The sequence below is a fragment of the Tachypleus tridentatus genome, chromosome 9, assembly GCF_004210375.1.
Source record: "Tachypleus tridentatus isolate NWPU-2018 chromosome 9, ASM421037v1, whole genome shotgun sequence".
Classification (NCBI taxonomy): Eukaryota; Metazoa; Arthropoda; class Merostomata; order Xiphosura; family Limulidae; genus Tachypleus; species Tachypleus tridentatus.
In genome coordinates this window covers 2,022,828-2,047,813 of record NC_134833.1, presented here as the reverse complement: position 1 = coordinate 2,047,813, position 24,986 = coordinate 2,022,828, and the positions used below count along the sequence as shown (strand labels likewise).

Here is a 24,986-nt window from a genome sequence, read left to right as displayed (position 1 = left end):
AAACTGCTGAATGGGAAATTTTGTTTTGTATTGGAATTCTTAGAATTGTGTGAATAATAATATACCGACAGGTTTATTACTAGTTTTGTCAACTGATTTTAAAATATTTGGAAGTATTGTTGTTTTTTTTTTGGAATTTCGCACAAAGCTACTCAAGGGCTATCTGTGCTAGCCGTCCCTAATTTAGCAGTGTAAGAGTAGAGAGAGGCAGCTAGTCATCACCACCCACCGCCAACTCTTGGGTTACTCTTTTACCAACGAATAGTGGGATTGATCGTCACATTATACACCCCCACGGCTGAGAGGACGAGCATATTTAGCGCGACGCGGGCGCGAACCCGCGACCCTCGGATTACGAGTCGCACGCCTTACGCGCTTGGCCATGCCAGGCCATTTGGAAGTGAGTAATACGAAAACTTTTCGGTGACTTTGAATTAAGTGAAATGAACACAGTTAACTAACTTTCGAATAGGCGGATATAAAGAGATTTTTCTACAATATTCTAAACAACCGACGATCTTTGGAGTTGCCTTAAAAATAATGTAGTGTCGTATTTAGTTAATAAACTTTATCTAAGCTTGCTTTACAGAAATGCATCAGTTGATGTTGGAGGATATATTGACATGTTTTTAACAATAAATATGTTTACTGTGTCAGTTTTATAAATTACTTAAAACACGAGATGTTTACATCATGTTATAAAAATTCATAAAAGTTTAATATGTTTGAATGAAGGAGACAAGTTGGTTATACATCATATTAACGAACAAAGATTATGTTTTATTAATTGTGATACAAACACAAAGTAACATGAATCATATGGTAAACTAATCTATTTTATTTCACACCAACTCTCAGAGCTGTAACTTACTTCCAATAATTCTTTAGTACCGTAGTTTAAACACCCGTTCGGTAAGACTTACATTTTAACACCAACTGTTTTCCTACTACAATATACATATATTACCAACGTCTTGGGCCTCAGTGTCGCATCAGTACAGTGTATACATTAAAAACATTTCACAATATCGCAGGACCGCTTAATTATCTACCTATAAAATCTACTGTACTATTGTTTTCAGAACGACAACATGTGAAGGTTAAAGTTATTGTTGTTAATCAATACTGACATAAAACGAGGTTACAACGTCAACACTCAAAACCATACTTGTCTTCCGGTGTTTGATAAATTACGACAAAACCAAGTGGTGAAAGATATAAAATCAACTCCATAACTTTTCCTTGTAGTACTGAGGGGCTATAAAAGTCCTAAACCATCATGAATCTGCAAAGTTCGATAATAGCTAAAACAAACAGCACATTTTAATTTCGTAAAAATAAAACTAAATATCACTCCTTTCGGAAACTGTCCTCGTATGATTTAGTTTACAAAGTTTTCACGCTGTACGTCTCTTGTAATTAGGAAGACAAAACAAACCGCACTGGGATTGTTTCAGTACCTAAAACAACACACGAAAACTGTTTGTAGTGAAACATAAATAAAGTATATCTGTTTCAGGAAAACGTTTGATGGACATGTCAACACACACATAAAACAAAGTAAAAAACGTCGACTCTGCCATCTTAATATCCTGTCAGGAAAACCAGTATTGTAGCAGATAAGAAGACAGTAACAAAGGAGGAAGGGCCAGCAGACCTTGAGAACATGTCTTCAAGGAAGGAAAGTTTTTTCATGTGAAAATTAATTAGCTTTCCTGAAAAAGTGAAGTAGGAATTAATCATAACTATTACAACTGTTACAGTACAATACTGTCACTTATAAGACAATAAACAAATCATAAGTGTTACAACTGTTATAGTACAATACTATCACTTATAATACAATAAACAAATTATAACTATTACAACTGTTATAAAACAAAAGTATGAATTATAATACAATAAACAAATCGTAACTGTTACAAATAATATAGTACGATAATATCCCTTATAATATAATAAACTAATGAAAATTATTACAAATGTTATAGCATATTAATATCACTTACAATAAAATAAACAAATAATAATTATTGGAGCTGTTATTGTGCCATAGTATCAAATATAATACAATAAAAAAACTATTACAACTGTTATAGTACAAAGTATCACTTATAATACAATAAATTAATTATATGTTTACAACTGATATACTACAATAATATCCTTTACAATACAATAAACAAATCACAACTATTATAGTACAATAATGTTACTTACAATACAATAAACATATCATAAATATAACAACCGTTATAGTACAAAGCTAATACTAATAATAAAGTAAACAAATCATAACTGTTACAGCTGTTATAGTACCATAATATCACGTATAATACAATAAAAATCATAACTATTACAACTCTTACACTACTAGAATATTATTTATAATAAATAAAAAATTAAATATTAAAACTGTTATATTACATTAATATCACTATAATACAATAAACAAATAATAACTATTAGAGCTGTTATACTACAATAATATTCTTTTTAATACAATACACAAATAATACATTCTGCAAATTCTATACTAAAATAATATAACTTATAATACAATAAACATATCATAACTATTATAACAGATATGGTACAATAATGCCATTTACAATACAGAAAACAAATGATAACTACTACAACTGTTATAGTCAATAATATCACTTATACTTCAATAAACATATCATAACTATCACAACTGATATTGTACACTAATATCACTAATAATACAATAAACAAATATTAACTATTACAACTTCTATAGTGCAATACTAACACTTCTAATACAATAAACAAATGATAATTATTACCGTTATTATAGTACAACACTGTCACTTATAATACAATAAATAAATCACAAATATTACAACTTTTATAGTGCAATAATATTATTTAAAACAGAATAAACAAATCATAACTATTACAACTCTTATAATTCAACATTATAGCTTTTAATAGAAAACAAATCACAACTATCGCAACTGTTATAGTCAGTAATTTCACTTATAATTCAATAAAAAAATAATAAATATTACAACTGTGACAGTACAATACCAACACATATAATACAATAAACAAATGATAATTATTAAAGCTATTATAGTACAATACTGTCACTAATAATACAATAAATAAATCACAAATGTTACAACTTTTAGAGTGCAATAATATTACTTAAAATAGAATAAACAACTCATAACTATTACCACTCTTATAATACAGCAATATAACTTTTGAAAGAAAAAATCAAACCATAACTATTAGAACTGTTAGAGTACAATAATGTCACATATAATACAATAAATATATCTTAACTATCCAACGGGTATGGTAAAATAATATCATTTACAATATAATAAAGAAATCATATCTTTTATAACTGTTATAGGACACTACTATCACTTAAAATACAATAAATAGATCATAACTGTTACAACTGTTATAGTCAATATCACTTATAAAACAATAAAACTCATAACTATTACAAGTGTAATAGTACAATAATAATACTTATAATACAATAATCAAGTCATAACTGTTACAGCTTTTATAGTACAATAATATCATTTACATTACAACAAAAATAATAATTATTACATTTGTTATTGTATCATAGTATCAATTATAACACAATAAACAAAGCATAACTATTACAATTGTTACACTACGACAATATCACTTATAATACAATAACTAAACCATAACTATTAGAACTATTATCGTACAATAATATCACTTACAATACGATAAACAAATCATAACTATTACAACTATTATAGTACAATACTATCACTTACAATACAATAAACAAATTATAAGTATTACAACTGCTATAGTACAATAATATCATTTTAATACAATGTACGTTTTTTGTCAATGTTTTTCTTAGTAATTATAGTTTTATTTACTGTCGTTAAATAAAGCCTTTGTTAAATCACTAGTCGTGTCTGTTATGTGTATGGATATCTAGGTATATGAGAAATGTTTATTCTTAAATGTATATACAGTTTGAAATGTTTCACACTTTTGTTTCTTTACGAAAAGAGTGCATCTTTGCAAATGGTATTTTGAGACTAACTGTTGCTTCCACGGAGGTGAGAAGTTGTATACTCCACTTTCATAAAGCTGTCATTTCTACCTCAAACATTTTGTTTGGATCTGGAGGGAGTTCGTCGGGAATCTGTCTTTTTTTCTCACATAGTCATACTGATCCTGTCCGCAAATAACCTAAGGGAATAGATATATCACATACTATTAGTTTTGTCTTAAATTCAAAAAATGAGCTAATCTGAGAAGAGAGAAAGTTTATCCAACAATAAATCACAAGTGAAAGAAACATCATACGTATCGGGTAAGTTTTATATTCCTAAGATATTTGTTTCAATTCAAAGTAATGTGAAGAACTGAAATGTTGCGTAAATGATACAATGTACGGTAGAAATTACGTAAAGAAATTATAATTGTTACCGCTGGAGAAGGCGGTCAAGCTGTTATTATAGGTTCTTCTTTATCTTTTAATATCTATCATTATCGAAATATTCTTTGCTGATGGGATAGAATGACCGGTTTTCACGTGCTGTATCCGATGATTCTGTGTAGGAACAGAGTAGTTCCATTTAAGATGAATGTTTAGAATGTATCAGAAATAATATGATTCTATATCTTGTACAAATGTTTATAATTTTCCACTTTTGATAACGGAAGTTATGAAATGAAAAAAATTATTAACTGTCAATCGCATTAGATTACAGAAGTAATTAGCCCGTGTTTTAGTTAAGTTCTTTCCAAATAGTAACTCGCTTTATGATTTGAGTTCACGTAATTATGTATGTTCATGCTATCTATTGTACGTCGTCCGTTGTGAGCTGTTCCAGGTTTACGTACAGCGCCATCTTGCTTGAATAAACAAATAATTGAAAGTAACCAAGAACTGCATTCAGGTTAAGGTTTGTTTTGTTTTTTTCATTTACTTTAAGTAATTCACCATTTAACTCACAAGCCTCATGACGAACACGTTACCCAGGTATAGAATAACATATTTTCGTTTCTGCGCAACTGTGGTTTAATATGAGCTTTACTTTCGAGTATCATAACATATATACGTATAAACATATTACTTTAAGTTTGTTAGAACTGTAAGATATGTTTGTTAATTACAGGATCTAATAAATAAATACATTTTTGGGTGTTTTTAATGAAGTTCGCCTTGTTAATTTCTTAACTACTTAATTTCTACAAGTAGATGTCATATTATTACACAGTTAGACTTACCAGTTATAAGATAAACATCTTACTTAAAAATAACTTTGATAATTATGATGTATTAAAAGTTCAAAACAAATATGTGAACACTTACCAGTCAGAGGTAATATTTCATACCTTTTGACATTTCTTGAGACAAATGTTCACAGTTCCAACAAACAGGACATAATAAGATAAAGGAAATTTGAAGGCCCTCAACTTGGCAGACAACATGTTCCCATCGTCGGAGGAATAAAAATTACCGAAAATGTACGAATCAATAGAGCAGCTGGTGATTAAAAAAACTAATAAAAACCTACTGTACACAAATACTTTATTTAATAATAATAACAACACATAATCAACCTGTTTAGTACCTGATTTGATATTGATATCAACACAATAAACTTAATACCACAGAATACACCACTACAAAACCTAATTATTTACGATAGCTTCAAGAAATACACTAATGTAACACCCATATTAAAAATGATAACTTCACAGAATACACCACTTTAATACCTAATTTAATAATGATAACTTAAATATAACCCAAATTAATAATGAAAACTTAACAGAATACAAGAGTATAATACCTAATTATTAATGATAATTTAACAGAATACACCACTGTAATACCTACTTTAATAATAATAACTTCACAGAGTACTACACTGCAATACCTAATTATATAATGATAACTTTACAGAATACAAAACTGTAGTACAAAATTATTAATAATAACTTCAAAGAATACACCATTGTAATAATTATTTTATAATGACAGCACCACAATGTACACCATGGCTATATCTAACTTAAAAATGATAACTTCAGAGAATACGCCACTGTCTTACCTAATTCATAATAATAACTTCAAAGAATACACCACTGTAATAATTATTTTATAATGACAACACCACAATGTACATCATGGTAATATCTAACTTAAAAATGATAACTTCAGAGAATACGCCACTGTCTTACTTAATTCATAATAATAACTTCACTGAATACACTACTGTAATAGCTAATTTAAAATGATAACATATTACACCACTGTAATACCAAATTTTAATGATAATTTCTCACAATACATCATTTAAATACTTATTTAATAATGACAATATAACAGTGTATATCGCTGCCATACCTAATTTAAAAATGATAACTTCACAGAATACACCACTGTAATACCTAATTTAATAAAGATAATTTCACAGAATACAAGACTCCAATACCTAATTTAATAATGATCACGTTAAAGAATAAACAAGTGTAATATTTAACAAGTGTAAATGATTTAATAATGATAACATCAAATAATACAAAACTTTAATTCCTTCACTTAATAACGATTGCATCACAGAATATAGGACTGTAATACTGAATTTTATAATGATAATTTTACAAAATACACCACTGTATTACCATAATTTAATAATAATAACTTAACAGAATTCACAACCGTAATATCTAATTACTAATGTTAACTTTACAAAATACACTAATGGAAAACCTAGTTATCAATGATAATTTCACAGAATACACCACTGTAATATCTAATTTAATAATGATATTTTCACGGAATACTCCACTAAATCTTTATTTAATAACAATAACTTCACAGAATATTCTGCTGTAATACATGATTTAATAATGATAACTTCACAGAATACTCCACTTTAATAACTAATTTAATAATGATAATATTATAGAATACACTACTGTAATACCTAATTTAGTAATTATAACTTCACAGAATACCAACTGTACTATTACAGTGTACACCACTTCCATACTGTGTTACATAATTTGAAAATGAATACTTCACCTAATACATCACAGTTATACTGATTACTAATGATAACATCACGGTGTACACCATTGTAATACTCATTTAATAGTGATGATATCACAGTGTACACCACTATAATACCTAACTTAATAATAATAGCTTTACACAATAGTCTACTGTAATTCATTCAATTAATAACCATAGCTTACAGACTGCAGCACTGTAATACTTAATTAAATAATGTAAATTTGACAGAATACACCACTGTAATACCTAATCATTAATTATACCTTCACCGAATAAACCAGTGTAATTCCTTGATTTAATAATGATAACTTTACATATTACACCACTGTAATACCTAATTTAACAATGATAAATTTACAGAATACACCAATGTAATACCTAATTATTAATAATAACTTAACAAAATACACAACTGTAATACGAAAATATTGATAATAGCTTCACAGAATATCACACTGTAATAAATTTAATAATGACAATATTACAGTGTACACCACTGCCATATTTAATTTAAAAATGATAACTTAACATAATAAATACTGTTTTACATAATTTAATAATGATAACTTCAAAGAATACAAAACTCTAATTTCTTCACTTAATAAGATAACGTCGCAGAACACAGCACTATAATACCTAATTTAATAATGATAACTTAACAGAATATAAGACTGTAATAACTAATATAATAATGATGCCTTTAAGATTACACTTGAAATGAGTAATCTCATAATGATAACTTTACAGAATACACGATGGTAATTCCGTAACTTGATAATCGTAACTTCAAAGAATACAGCAGTGTAACATACCATTGTAATACCTAATTTAGTAATGATATCCTCACAAAATACACCACTGTAATACCTAATTATTAATGGTAGCTTCACAATATACACTACTGTAATACATTTCTTAATAAAGATAACTTCACAGGATACACCAGTTAAAAACCTAATTTAATAATGATAACTTTATAGAATAGACGAATATAATTCTGTAATTTAATAATGATCACTTCACAGAATGCACGACTATAATTCCGTAATTTTATGATGATAACTTCACAGAATACAGCACTTTAGTACACCATTGTCATACTTCATTTAGTAATAATATCTTCCCAGCATATACCACTTTAATAAGTAATTATTAACAGAAGTTCACAAAATACACCACTATAATACACTATTATTAGTGATAACTTCACATAATACACCTCTTTATTACAATTTTTTATTGATAACTTAACAGGATACACCTCTGTAATTCCCAATTATTAATGGTAACTTCACAAAATACACCACTGTAATTCCTAATTATTACAAATAATTTTACACAATGCACCTCTGTAAGCCTTCTTTAATAACGATAACTTCACAGAATACGCCACTGTAATACCTAATTATTAATGGTAACATCACAAAATACACCACTGTAATTCCTAATTATTACAAATAATTTTACAGAATGCACCTCTGTAAGCCTTCTTTAATAACAATAACTTCACAGAATACGCCACTGTAATACCTAATTATTAATGGTAACATCACAAATACACCACTGGAATACGTAATTATTAATGTTAACTTCACAGAATACACCACTATACTACCTAGTTTAATAATGATAAGTCCAGAGAATACACCATTGTAATTCTTAATTTAATAATGATAACTTCATAGAATATTTATCTAATTTAATAATGACAACGTAAGAGAATACAACAATCTCATACTTAGTTACTAATGGTAACTTCACAAAATGCTTCACTGGAATACCTAATTATTATTGATAACTTCTCAGAATACACCACTATAATAACTAATTCAATGGTGATAACTTAACAGAATATACACCTCGGTAATACCTGATTTTTTAATAATAGCTTGAGAGAATACACCACGGTCATAAAATAATGTAATAATCATAACTTCAAAATACATCACTGTAATACTCAATTCAATAATGACAATTTTACAGTGGTGTATTATATGAAATTATCATTAATAATTAAGTATTATAGTGTTGTATTCTGTTATCATTATTAAATTTGGTATTACATTGACGTATTCTGTGAAGTTATATAGGTCATAGGTGGAATGTCTTTGTAAGGAGTCAGAATAACTTCCATGGTAACTAACTAGAGGTCATGCGTACAGGATGCAGGGATTTAGTATGAAGTATTAATAATGATAACTTAACATAATATATCACTGTAATAGCATTTTAAATTAATAATGATAACTTCACAGAATACAGCACTGTAATACATCTTTGTAATACTTTATTTAGTAATGATATCTTCAATGAATACTCTACTGTAATACCTAATTATTAATGATAACTTAAAGGATACACCATTGTAATACCTAATTTAATAATTATAATTTCATTGGATAAACCAATATAATACCTAATTTAATAATGATAACTTTACTGAATACACCACTATATTACCTAGTTATTAATAATAGCTTCTGAAAATACACCACTCTAATACCTTAATTTAATAAAGATAACTTCACAAAATAAACCACTGTAATAACTAATTTAATAATCATACTTTTGCAGTGGTGTATTCTGTGAAGTTATCATTAATAATAAGGTATTATAGTGGCGTATTGTGTTAAGTTGTCATTATTAAATTAGGTATTGCAGTGACGTATTAGTGGGTAGAATGTCTTAGTAAGGAGTCATTAAAACTACGAAGATAACTAACTTTAGGTCATGAATGCAGGGTCTCAGTATGGAGTCAGAAGATAACTTCACATAATATAGCTCTGTAATACCTAATGTAATAATGATATATTCACAGAATACATTACTGTGATCCTTATTTAATAGTGACAACTTTATATAACACATTCCTGTAATACCTAATTTAATAATGATAACATCACAGTATACTTCACTGTAATACCTAATTTAATAATTATAACTTCACAGAATACGCCATTGCAATACCTAATTTAATTGTGATTACTCTTCAGAATACATCATTGTATTCGTCTTACCCATTCATGATGATGACTTCTTCCTGTTCATGTTGAAGATCAGTAACTTTCAGATAACTTGTAAGAAGGCCGTATGTTGCTGAAAGGATTCAATACATGTTGTATTAATTTCGTTCTTGCCTGTTTTAAGACAATATACATATTACTAAGTTTAAGTGTCAATAAATAATGTCGTTTATAAAATTAGAAAGTGTAAGGTATTATCATATCTTAGCATATCAGAATGCAAACAGTATTCCTGTAGAAAGAGGAATCCCAGATATATATCATTAGAAACAGGAATATACAGATATTTATCGATATAAATAGGAATATACAGATGTTTATCAAAAAACATGAATATACAGATGTATATCAATAGAAACAGGAACATACAGATGTGTATCAATAGAAACAGGAATATACAGATGTGTATTAATAGAAACAGGAATCAAAGATGTATATCAATAGAAACAGGTATCCACAGAGGTATATCAATAGAAATAAAACTATACAGGTGTATATCAATAGAAACAGGAACATACAGATGTGTATCAATAGAAACAGGAATATACAGATGTGTATCGACAGAAACAGGAATCAAAAGATATATATCAATAGAAACAGGTATCCACAGATGTATATCAATAGAAACAGGAACATACAGATGTATATCAATAGAAACAGGAACATACAGATGTATATCAATAGAAACAGGAATACACAATCTGATACTAGTATCCAACTGTAATTGCATTGTCCAGCTCTAAATCTAAAGTCCATTTCTAAGCGTAATGTCCAACTTTAACGGCAATGTCCAACTTTAACTCGAATGTCAAAGTCTAACTCTAATGTCAAACCTTAAGTCTAATGTCCAATTCTAACGCCAATGTCCAACTCACTCGCGATTTTCTCATCTAAGTAAATTAACATTTCCAAAGATGTTCCAGGTTTCACGTTCAATGTTGTGTCAAGAATTTTGCCTCTTTGCTTGAAGGCAACGTTAAGAAAAGGAAGAGGTGCCCGGGCAACAATGTTGTTGGTGATATTGACTTGCCTGCAAAAAAAAATCGTTTCTTATAAATCTCACTAATTGAAAATATGTTTTGATTAGAAAATATTGTATAAAATATATTCCAAAGTGTAGGTAAACGTTTATCTTGAAATGTTATAAAAATCTTCACATTTTGATCGTCTCTATTGTATTGTTGTATACTTCACATTTTTACTGTCGCTGTTTGTATTGTATTATTGTGTATTTCACATTTTTACTGTCGCTTTTTGTATTGTTGTATGATTGTGTACATCACATTTTTACCGTCGCTGTTTGTATTGTATTATTGTGTACTTCACATTTTTACTGTCGCTGTTTGTATTGTTGTATTATTGTGTACTTCACATTTTACTGTCGCTTTTGTATTGTTGTATGATTGTGTACTTCACATTTTTACTGTCGATGTTTGTATTGTTGTATTATTGTGTACTTCACATTTTACTGTTGCTGTTTGTATTATTGTGTACTTCACATTTTACTGTCGATGTTTGTATTGTTGTATTATTGTGTACTTCCACATTTTGTTTGTCACTGTTTGTATTATTTTATTTATTATTGTGTATTTCACATTTTTTTTACTGTCGACGTTTGTATTGTTGTATTATTGTGTATTTCACATTTTACTGTCGCTGTTTGTATTGTTGTATTATTGTGTACTTCACATTTTTACTGTCGCTGTTTGTATTGTTGTATTATTGTGTATTACTTCATATTTTTTACTGCTGCTGTTTGTGGATTGTGTGCTTCCACATTTTTTGTTTGTCACTGTTTGTATTATTTTATTTATTATTGATATTATTTCACATTTTACTGTCGCTGTTTGTATTGTTGTATTATTGTGTATTTCACATATTTACTGTCGCTGTTTGTATTGTTGTATTATTGTGTACTTCACATTTTACTGTCGCTGTTTGTATTGTTGTATTATTGTGTGACTTCACATTTTTTTACTGTCGCTGTTTGTATTTGTTGTATTATTGTGAACTTCACATTTTTACTGTCGCTGTTTGTGTTGTATTATTGTGTATTGACTTCACATTTTTACTGTCGTTGTTTTTATTGTATTATTATTGTGTACTTCACATTTTTACTGTCGCTGTTAGTATTGTTGTGTTATTATTGTATTATTTCACATATATTACTGTCGCTGTTTGTATTGTTGTAATATTGTGACTTCACATTTTCACTGTCGATGTTTGTATTGTTGTATTATTGTGTACGCTTCACATTTTTACTGTCGCTGTTTATATTGTTGTATTATTGTGAACTTCACATTTTTTACTGTCGCTGTTTGTATTGTATTATTGTGTACTTCACATTTTTACTGTCGCTGTTTATATTGTTTGTATTATTGTGAACTTCACATTTTTACTGTCGCTGTTTGTATTGTATTATTGTGTACACTTCACATTTTTACTGTCGCTGTTTTTTGTGTTGTTGTATTATTGTGTATTTCACATTGTGGTATTTTTTTTACTGTCGCTTTTTGTATTGTTGTATGAGTTGTGTACATCACATTTTTTACTGTCGCTGTTTGTATTGTATTATTGTGTACTTCACATTTTACTGTCGCTGTTTTTGTATTGTATTATTGTGTACTTCACACATTTTTACTGTCGCTGTTTGTATTGTTGTATTATTGTGTACTTCACATTTTTTACTGTCGCTTTTTTGTATTGTTGTATGATTGTGTACTTCACATTTTACTGTCGCTGTTGGTATTGTTGTATTATTGTGTAATTCTGAATTGTGTTTTGTTTGGGTAATTAAATTTAGAAAAAGAAAACATCGTTTAAAAGCCATAGCATTTTTTTTTTTTTTTGTGTTTGAGTTTAAAACCTTTGCTCTGATATCATTAATTGACTTAGAAACACGTGTTAAATAAAGAGCAAAACCAACAGTAAACAAAACTCTTAACTTGAGTGATTAAATAACTCACTCGGGTTCAACAAAGTTTTCAGGAAGAACATTTCCTTTTGTTTTATTATTCCAAGATAACTGGTAATGTCCGCTGGTTATAGCACACTTCACCAAGATAATCTCATTTGGCTTCATCTGGTGGTCAATGACAACCCTATGATAGAAAATTCTCTGTCCCTGTTTCCGAAAAGAATTTCTTCGTTAACAAATTGGAAAAAACAATAATAAAAGATGCAGTGACGTTATATATAATTTATAATAGTTTATTATAGTATTATTGTTTTCTATTGTCGTATTTAAAACCAGGTGGATTTATTACATCTAAAATTAAGCCCTTAATATACGCTTTAAGTAGGAAGTTGAAAAGGTGTGGGTAAAAGTCACGATGGTGATTTACCGTCATCTTGTTCAGGACACGGATTGTACCACAGGCGTTGATGTTGTGTAGAGGAAGGTAAAACGTTGCTCGACCGGCGTTCATTTCTGGCTGACAGTCTGATAAAAAGAAACCAAAACCATCAGAATAGAGTATGGAAAATAAATGTTCACCATTTGTTAAGAATTTTTAAAAATAGAACGTCAGTGTTGGTAAGATGTGGTAAACAGCATTCGTACAATAATGCAGAACGCTTTTTTTCAAGAGAGAAAGTTGAAGACAGACGTTTATTATTGTGATAATTGTAAGGAGAAGAAAATAAACCGCAGGTATAAATAATAAAATAGGTTCGAGTTAAAACCCTCCAGAACAAATACTTGAAGAAAGAAATAAGCCACGGATGTAAATATTAAATAGATTCGAGCTAAAACCCTCCAGAACAAATACTTGAAGATAGAAATAAACTACAGGTGTAAATATTAAATAGGTTCGAGTTAAAACCCTCCAGAACAAATACGAAAATTTATCCTATTTTTTTAATTTCCTTATTCTCTTGAAAATTTCAAATCTAAACTTGATTTGTATTGTTTCATAGAAACTCTCAAAATTTTTCAAGTGTACGTGAGTTTGTGTCCAATTTATTTAATGAGTTATTAGCGTAAGAAGTAGATAATCTACGAATAGTGTATTATCTAATAGTATAAATAGTTTAAAATACAAACAACAACAAACATTCCAGATGTTGCTTCAAGGAAAGCTCATTTTATGGGATTAGTCAAAGGAACTTTCTTTCATGTGTTCATTCAAAACTCGAACCTGGACCGACATATATCCAGTTTATTTGTTAAAACAAACATACATATTGGGCTATTTGTGTTCTGCTACACGTGTATTGAAACCCGATGTTTAGTATAGTGCGTCTGCAAACGTATCGATAAGCCACTGAGGGCGAGTGGCAGGCGAAACCGATAAATATATCTGTTGTTTGAAAATGTTGAGAACAGTCCGTTTTGGTTTAGATCAGAAGTAGGGCCATCTCTTTGTTGGCTTTTACCGTCCATGTGCTAATTACCAATCATATCTCGCAACCATTTTCATCCTTGGAAGCGGTACAGCATGGACGGTAGTTCTATTATTTGTTGATAAAGGGTAGCTTCAAAGTTGGCGGGTGTTGTTTTTTTCTTTTAGTTGACAAACAACCTTGTTTCTAGTCTATCAGTTAAACTTAGGAAGGTCTAACAGACATGCACAACTTATTAACAAACAAACATTCACAATAAAACTGGAACAAATAAATGAAAAATAAATATTTGTTGTTAAAATTATCACAACAGTATATTAAACACACGACAAGTAAGTATGGATTACATAACGTGTTATAATTATCACAACAGTACAGTAAACAAACGACAAGTAAGTAAGATTACATAACGTGTTATAATTATCACAACAGTACAGTAAACAAACGACAAGTAAGTAAGATTACATAACGTGTTATAATTATCACAACGGTACAGTAAACACACGACAAGTAAGTATGGAGTACATGACGTGTTATAATTATCACAACAGTACAGTAAACACACGACAAGTAAGTACGGATTACATAACTTGTTATAATTATCACAACAATTTACAGTAAACACGACAAGTAAGTATGGATTACATAACGTGTTATAATTATCACAACAGTACAGTAAACACACGACAAGTAAGTAAGATTACATAACGTGTTATACTTATCACAACAGTACAGTAAACACACGACAAGTAAGTATGGATCACATAACTTGTTATAATTATCACAACAGTACAGTAAACACACGACAAGTAAGTACGGATCACATAACTTGTTATAATTATCACAACAGTACAGTAAACACACGACAAGTAAGTATGGATTACATAACGTGTTAAAATTATCACAACAGTACAGTAAAACACACGACAAGTAAGTACGGATTACATAACGTGTTTTAATTATCACAACAGTACAGTAAACACACGACAAGTAAGTATGGATAACATAACGTGTTATAATTATCACAACAGTACAGTAAACACACGACAAGTAAGTATGGATTACATAACGTGTTATAATTGTCACAACAGTACAGTAAACACACGACAAGTAGAGTAAGATTACATAACGTGTTATAATTATCACAACAGTACAGTAAACACACACGACAAGTATGTACGGATTACATAACGTGTTATAATTATCACAACAGTACAGTAAACACACGACAAGTAAGTAAGATTACATAACGTGTTATAATTATCACAACAGTACAGTAAACACACGACAAGTAAGTATGGATTACATAACTTGTTATAATTATCACAACAGTACATTTATGTAGCAAACACACGACAATTAAGTATGGATTACATAACTTGTTATAATTATCACAACAGTACAGTAAACACACGACAAGTAAGATAGATTACATAACGTGTTATAATTATCACAACAGTACAGTAAACACACGACAAGTAAGTAAGATTACATAACTTGTTATAATTATCACAACAGTACAGTAAACACACGACAAGTAAGATAGATTACATAACGTGTTATAATTATCACAACAGTACAGTAAACACACGACAAGTAAGTAAGATTACATAACTTGTTATAATTATCACAACAGTACAGTAAACACACGACAAGTAAGTAAGATTACATAACTTGTTATAATTATCACAACAGTACAGTAAACACACGACAAGTAAGTAAGATTACATAACTTGTTATAATTATCACAACAGTACAGTAAACACACGACAAGTAAGTATGGATTACATAACTTGTTATAATTATCACAACAGTACAGTAAACACACGACAAGTAAGTATGGATTACATAACTTGTTATAACTATCACAACAGTACAGTAAACACACGACAAGTAAGTAAGATTACATAACGTGTTATAATTATCACAACAGTACAGTAAACACACGACAAGTAAGTAAGATTACATAACGTGTTATAATTATCACAACAGTACAGTAAACAAACGACAAGTAAGTACGGATTACATAAGTTGTTTAAATCAGCACAACAGTACAGTAAACACACGACAAGTAAGTACGGATTACATAACTTGTTATAATTATCACAACAGTACAGTAAACATACGACAAAGTAAATTTACGGATTACATAACTTGTTGTTTAAATCAACACAACAGTACAGTAAACACAGGACAAGTAAGTACGGATTACATAACTTGTTGAAATCAACACAACAGTACAGTAAACACACGACAAGTAAGTATGGATTACATAACTTGTTGAAATCAGCACAACAGTACAGTAAACACACGACAAGTAAGTATGGATTACATAACTTGTTGAAATCAGCACAACAGTAGAGTAAACACACGACAAGTAAGTATGGATTACATAACTTGTTGAAATCAGCACAACAGTACAGTAAAAACACGACAAGTAAGTACGGATTACATAACTTTCTCAAATCAGCACAACAGTACAGTAAACACACGACAAGTAAGTATGGATTACGTAATTTGCTGAAATTAGCAGAACAGTAAAGTAAACACACGACAAGTAAGTATGGATTACATAACTTGCTGAACTCAATTCAACAGTAAAAAGCCTTTCAACAGTACTTGAGCCTAGTTGTTGGCCCAATAGTTAGCAGAACCTATCGGTAGAGTGCAGTTTATCTAGTCAAATTAGAGTAATGTACATTTGTGTGGCTTTGTCTGAAAAACAAAAATAACACGACGTTGGTTTAAAGTAGGAACGTTTCTCCAACAAATGGCTTCACGACTTCCATCTATTGAAATAAACTTGAATGTTATTTTTATGAATCAAGTGTTACACGTATGGACGGGTAGGATTATTTAGATTAGGAGCTTCGGACTTGCTGGTGATGAATTTCAACAATACACAAACAGCACACAGCCCACTTGTTTTAAAGTAATATATGTACAAGCCAAACATACAGAAATGTTCCTCACACAGTTGTATCCTTTAGAATATAATAAAACAGATAAACTATTCTCATTAACTATTTTATTACAGCAGTAACAGAACGGTATCTCTGCAGACATATAACATTAGGAACCACGATTCTATACCCATTGTTGGCATAACACACATGTTTGTGCTCAACCACAAACAAACAAACTGTTATTAAAGTACAATATATGGTAATTCATTTTTTTTTAAATCCAGCACTTTACATACTCTACAGAAAACTCACAAACACTCAATTTATATCTATTTAGCACCAAACATGATCTTGCGATCGGTCGTGGGGCCGTTATAACGTGACAGACAATTCCACTATTCGTTGGTAAAAGAGTAGCACAAGCTGACGGTGGGTGGTGAAAACTAGCTGCCTTCTCTCTAGTCTTACACTGCTAAATTAGGGACGGCTAGCGCAGATAGTTCTCGTATGTCTTTGCACAAAATTAAAAAAACAAAACAAAAACAACATCTAATAAGCTATCTATATAAAATTATCTTTGAGACCTATACATCCACACATGATAGAAAGTTCTATTAACATAACTTTAAAGCACAATAAACGATTCGTGAACAGCTGCATAAATAAACTTGGTACAAATTATAGTGCTGTGTTAGATAAAACTTGATACAAATTATAGTGCTGTGTAACATAAAACTTGATACAAATTATAGTGCTCTGTAAGATAAAACTTGATACAAATTATAGTGCTGTGTAACATAAAACTTGATACAAATTAAAGTGCTGTGTAAGATAACTGGATCATAATGTTCACACCAAAGTTAAAAATTTATTGAAACATTTAACTTAATTAACATCCTAGTGTTAGTTTAGTAATAAACGTAACGTTTCAAGTTGTCATTCAAGTACTGAGATAACCTTTAATTATTATCATTCAAGTCTATAATTAATTAGATAATCTTTAATTATTATCATTCAAGTCTATAATTAATAAGATAACCTTTAATTATTATCATTCAAGTCTATAATTAATGAGATAACCTTTAATTATTATCATTCAAGTCTATAATTAATGAGATAACATTTAATTATTATTATTCAAGTCTATAATTAATGAGATAACCTTTAATTATTATCATTCAAGTCTATAATTAATGAGTTAACCTTTAATTATCATTATTCAAGTCGTATAAGTTATAAGACAACCATTGAACTTTTATAAACACAATAAACCGTTTACCTAATTTCAGCTTTGTGTTAAAACTTCTTCGTAAGTTTTTGAAAGTAAAATTAATACCTAACAAAAAGTATAGACAGTGTAATAATGGAATTATATTTAATTTTACAAACAATGTGTAACGTTATTTAAAGGTACAAATAGTGTGAAACGTAAGATAATCTCGAATTTCTGTTTATATTAAACCAACCTGGATAGCCTTTAAGCTTGTCCAGGTAAACCACTGCGCGTGCGTCATTGATCGTAACAACAACCTTCATTAGAGAGCTAGAACAGGATACGTCGTAGCTGACTGGAAATAGAGAAAATCAGTTAGTCACTAAAAATGTATTCAATTCTTCTTGTAATAAACAGATGCGTAAATAATCACTTGTCTTCAGTAAAGCGTCTGTAGAATACAACTAGTGTGATGTCAGTAGAATACGGTTATAGGTATCTTGAGGACAGAACATGATAAATAGTAAGGTGACACTAGCATACGGTAATAGCTTACGCTGTAAAGATGAACTTGTATTGTAAGTAACAAGAAACAAAAACACTACAAAAGTCTTATAAATTACATTAAACACAAACTGTCTACCTGTATTGTATGTAACAATAAACACAATGTACCTAAATACGTCAATGAAAATATGGATTACACTGACGAAACTCGTTTGATTAATTACTAGATTAACCGAACTGAATAGTTATTAAATTAATTCAAAACGATTAATTATTAGATTAGACTAAACAGTTAATTATTAAAGTAGACTAAACAGTTAATTATTAGATGAACCTAAGTGATTAATTATTAGATGAACTTAAAACGTTAATTATTAGATTAACTGAAATGGTTAATTATTAGGTTAACCAAACTGATTAATTATTAGATTAACTCAAATGGTTAATTATTAGGCTAACAAAACTGGTTAATAATTAGATTAACCAAACTGATTAATTATTACACTATGTTCATATCAGTGTGGACCTACAGTCAGACCGATATATTGGTTTATCTGTATACTTCTTAATTAATTCACAACAATAGATATCCATATTGAACTTAATATTTCTGGATATTATTATATAATATGGTAATTTCTTGTTTGAAAATACTTTGTAGGCTAGAAATTGCATAACTTCACCTTTGAACTCTTAGTGGGCGGTTGAAACCCACAGACAAAGTTCACTGGTTCACGATATACTCGTTTGTAATGGCTGTTTTCTTAGTCCAGAAATGCCACTGTATCATTTGTCGTGTATTAGGATTTCAAACAACAGTTTAAAGTTTAGCAATATTCCGATAAATTTGCTAGCAAAGAGACGTTCGATCATACCGAACAATTTTGTCTGCCGGTTAGAGAGAACTTCCTGGCTGAGTCTGATAAACACTTGGGTGACGAATGATAATCTCGGACCCAGTAGTTAAAACAGGTGATAGATATAAATGAAAGTTCGTCAAGCTTCAGGTATCAACAGTTGAAAAGACAGTCAGAAAGATTCATGTACAGACTTTGAATAAAATAAATGTTGGCTTCTCACAACGAATATATTATTGAAGAAATGACCATTGTTTTAACTCTGAAATATATTGTAAGCAAGAAAAAAATAGAAAATATTAAACTAATAAACTAAAAACACAAATTATAAAATGATATTTTAATAACACAAAACACAAGGTTTGAATACGTAACATTATAATAACCAAGTATCGTTTAATTTTCAGGGTTAAGGTCTTTGATTAACGTGTGTTTTTGGATTACAATTATTTAGGAGAATTTCACCTCAAATCAGTAACCCTTAATACAAGTTAAACGAAGAGAGATAAACCTATATCGTAGTGGAAAGTATGAAACGTACCATTAGTGTGAATGTGTTTTGTACTCACTGTGTAAATTAAAACTGTCATGTCTTCACATTATCTAGCCGTACAATAACATATATAATAAATACATTTACTATTGTTTGATGTAACACTGGTGAAAGTGACGTTTTCTTCTACATTATTGAAGAGACAGGATATTAAATATTTTTAAAATACACATATATCGAATACAAACACAGGAGCTCTATATCATGGAAAGGTGTATTCTAGAACGTATTCTCCAGACGGCTGGTTATTAAAATTTAACTAAAATAAAGTACAGAACAAAGTTTCGACATTCTTAGGTCATCTTCAGGTTAACAAGGAGAGTTTGTAACTGACCGTTGCAGGCCACATGTATGACGGACGGGACCGTAAAGAGCGTTCCACTTAGATCTATTATATATATTAGGTTATTAATTAATATAATTATAACGTCGTAGACTCTCTCTTTGATAACCTGAAGATGATCTAACGAGGTCAGAACCCTGCTCTTACTACACTTCAATTAAACTTTTAATACCCATAACACAAGCGGGTTTCGTGAATGTTTTTTAGCGTATGTAGACTACACATGTGTAGTGTGTACAGATATCACTTCACATGTGTAGTGTGCACAGATATTACTTAGTGTCTGTAATTTGACTTTAATCCACTGGAAAGAACAAAACGTTATTACAGTATGATCGTTGACACAGTTAACAATGGTTCGAACCTTGCTACCGTTATGGGCTCTTCTGAAAACGATGCTGTTTAAACTATGGTAATTACTTCACGTAGATGCTGGGTTAAGAACGGTCATGTTAGGACCAGAACATTGTTATTCTAATTACGTTACAAAGACCCTATATAGAAGCCAGTGAGATAAACATGGTCTAGCTCAAAAGGAGGGTTGTTATACACAAGCCAGTGAGATAAACATGGTGTAGCTCAAGAGGATGGTTGTTATACAGAAGCCAGTGAGATAAACATGGTCTAGCTCAAGAGGATGGTTGTTATACAGAAGCCAGTGAGATAAACATGGTCTAGCTCAAGAAGATGGTTGTTATACAGAAGCCAGTGAAATAAACATGGTCTAGCTCAAGAGGATGGTTGTTATATAGAAGCCAGTGAGATGAACATGGTGTAGCTCAAGAGGATGGTTGTTATATAGAAGCCAGTGAGATAAATATGGTCTAGCTCAAGAGGATGGTTGTTATATATAAGTCAGTGAGATAAATTTGCTCTAGCTCAAGAGAATGGTTGTTATATATAAGTCAGTGAGATAAACATGGTCCAGCTCAAGAGGATGGTTGTTATATAGAAGCCAGTGATATAAACATGGTTTAGCTCAAGAGGATGGTTTTATACAGAAGCCAGTGAGATAAACGTGGTCTAGCTCAAGAGGATGGTTGTTATATAGAAGCCAGTGAGATAAACATGGTCTAGCTCAAGAGGATGGTTGTTATATAGAAGTCAGTGAGATAAACATGGTCTAGCTCAAGAGGATGGTTGTTATATAGAAGCCAGTGAGATAAACATTGTGTAGCTCAAGAGGATGGATGTTATTTCAAAAAATTAAAAAAAAACCTGATGACATTTAAATGGAGACATTCGTTATCAAAATATCTGTTGCCGAGAAACGAACATCTGGAGAGATCGAAGATAGATTTATCTTCCTTCATCGTTTTTGCCTTGAGGTCAAGTACATCAACTAAAATTTTGCACGTCTCAGTATAAGATGTTGATAAACGAGATAGGTGAGATAAGCCAAGTGTAGCGCATAAAATAACAATAAGTCCCATGATCAACATTCCAACAAACGGACCACTTTAGGGTCTTGTAGTGATCTACGGATCCGACTGCTCTGGCAGGGATTAACAAATCTAATGCGTAAAAAATTTGACGAGGGGGAAGGCGAACACTCGGTGATTGGGGTCAAGGGGGAAGGCGAACACTGGATGATTGTGGTCAAACTAATGCCCCTTCACTGAGCAGGTAATGTGAAGACTGGTGTGAAGAAAATATGTGTAGAGAAAACTGGATACATATTTAATAAATACTGTTTATCTTCTTGGTATCATTATGAAATATGTGTAGAGAAAACTGGATACATATTTAATAAATACTATTTATCTTCTTGGTGTCATTATGAAATATGTGTAGAGAAAACTGGATACATATTTAATAAATACTGTTTATCTTCTTGGTGTCATTATGAAATATGTGTAGAGAAAACTGGATACATATTTAATAAATACTGTTTATCTTCTTGGTGTCATTATGAATTATGTGTAGAGAAAACTGGATACATATTTAATAAATACTGTTTATCTTCTTGGTGTCATTATGAAATATGTGTAGAGAAAACTGGATACATATTTAATAAATACTATTTATCTTCTTGGTGTCATTACGGATGAGATTGAAGGTCGGAATATATTTCCTCTAAATAACTAGGTTAACTGTTGGTTTTGGAGTTTCTAATCATTAAACTGGTATCTATTAAGGGTCTAATGAAGGCTGCATAGACTTGCTGTTATTTACCTCTGCAAATCTTGATAAAATAATGCTTTACTGGATATAAACGCCCTCTGGAGTTTTGTTTTAGTATTAGGAAATACTTATTTGTAATATTATTTATTCTAGTTTATATGTTTCTTTTGAAGCAATATGTTTGATGCATTTAGACAATTATACCTCATTCTGTGGAAAAGTGAAACAGTTATCGTACTAAACATTTCAGGTTCTGTTTTATTGAGCTGTGGTGGCGATATAATGTGACAGTTAATCCCACTATTCGTTGGTAAAAGAGTAGCCCAAGAGTTGGCGGTGGGTGGTGATGACTAGCTGCCTTCCCTCTAGTCTTACACTGCTAAATTAGGGACAGCTAGTACAGTTTTGCACGAAATTCAAAACAAACAAACTATCTTATTTTCAGAAAAAGCTCAAAGTAGAATGGAAATACACTTAAGAGTTTGAGAAAAGTTCCTTGACGAAGCTCTCATTTCGTGTTCATGTTTTACTTGTGCTTCAACAAATTTTCAGGAATAATTAATGAAAGATTTTGATTTTTTTAAAAAATATTTTTGTGTCTGAATTTTTTACGACACTTATCATCTTGATGTCTTTAGTTATGTAATATTTGATCATCGGAGAGAAACCTGCTAAAGAGGTAGACTGTGGCTTTAATTAGCTCTTGCCATTCAAACGTTTTTGTAACGCCGATAAATCTCAGAAGATAGGCACTTGTTAAGTGGAACCATTAATTTACAAAACTTGAATTAATTCTGGTTTTAGAACTACCGTAAGTCCAAACATTCATCAGTATTTTGTCTTGTAGGAACATGAGGATAGATTGAACTTAAAAACCATCAAATATATACTTTTCTAACCCCTTCCTTCTAATCCTATAAATTTATCACTGCCTAACGTCTAAATGAAAATATTAGAATTAGAGAAATTGAATAATCTTATGAAAGTTACAGGAATCAGCTTCAGGTATCGTTTTTTCTGTAGTAAATTTCACTCGAAGCTAATTGAGAATTGTGTGTTCTAACTATCCCTAATTTGATAAATGTAGGTAGTCAACACCGCCCACCGCCAACACTAGGATTACTCTTTTACCAACGAATAATGGGATCGATCATAACATAGCAATGCTCCCAAGGCTGAAAGGACGAGCCTGTTTGTTGACGGGATTCAAACCCCAATAGAGAATTAAGATACGAGTGCTTCAATTAGTAGGCCTTTTAATTATTAAGTTAATTAAAATAGAGATTTAGTAAAAGAATGTGCTTAAAAATAGTGAATACATCCCGGTGGTTATCGTGAATCTGAGGTTGTGTTTGGTGCGCGCACTAGAGCCTTGATCGTGCTATAAGAGTGACTATTCAGTTAGAGTATCCTAAGGGTCAGCAGTGGCTGGTGTTACCATTTAAACATCAGGAGCTCCTAGCCCACCTTACCCTTGTATAGGTTAATGCAAAATCCAACAATGTTTCAAATGCTTGGAATATTAAATATAACAATAAAAATGGTAAAACAAACCCAACAGAGTAAAGCTAACAAAACAGTAGAAACAGTAAAACAAAGCCAACAGAGTAAAGCTAACAAAACAGTAAAACAGTAAAACAAAGCCAACAGAGTAAAGCTAACAAAACAGTAAAAACAATAAAACAAACCCAACAGAGTAAAGCTAACAAAACAGTAACAATACGAAAGACAGTGAAAGAATGAAAGGTTCAAATAAATGTCAAAAGATAAAATTTTTCATTATTTATTACCTTTAACCTTTAGACCACTCTTATGGTCATCAGAAGGTAAATATTCGTCTGTTGTATGAAATGTCGCATGAGTTGACTCGCCTTTACAACAAATTAGATCATTAAAACAACAACTGCAGTGTTGTTCTCATGTGTAAAATAAACACAGTTTTCTATTAGATATTAGTTTAAAGTCACTTTTTGATCTTATTTTTACCAAAATAAATTTGTTGCTTCGAGTTAATTATCGTTCCATTCTTCTCTTGAAGCTACTAGCG

At 30.2% G+C, this 24,986-nt stretch overlaps 1 pseudogene across 1 annotated transcript; it reads right to left on the bottom strand.

Moving 5' to 3' along the window:
• Positions 1-783: 783 nt before the first annotated feature.
• Positions 784-19,656, bottom strand: LOC143226962 (uncharacterized; annotated as a pseudogene). Its single transcript, XR_013014817.1, has 9 exons — positions 19,593-19,656; positions 18,809-18,910; positions 13,437-13,534; positions 13,059-13,216; positions 10,968-11,122; positions 10,087-10,165; positions 5,380-5,530; positions 4,079-4,227; positions 784-1,715 (listed from the first exon to the last, which is right to left on the bottom strand). The product of XR_013014817.1 is annotated as an uncharacterized LOC143226962 (transcript).
• Positions 19,657-24,986: the final 5,330 nt, after the last annotated feature.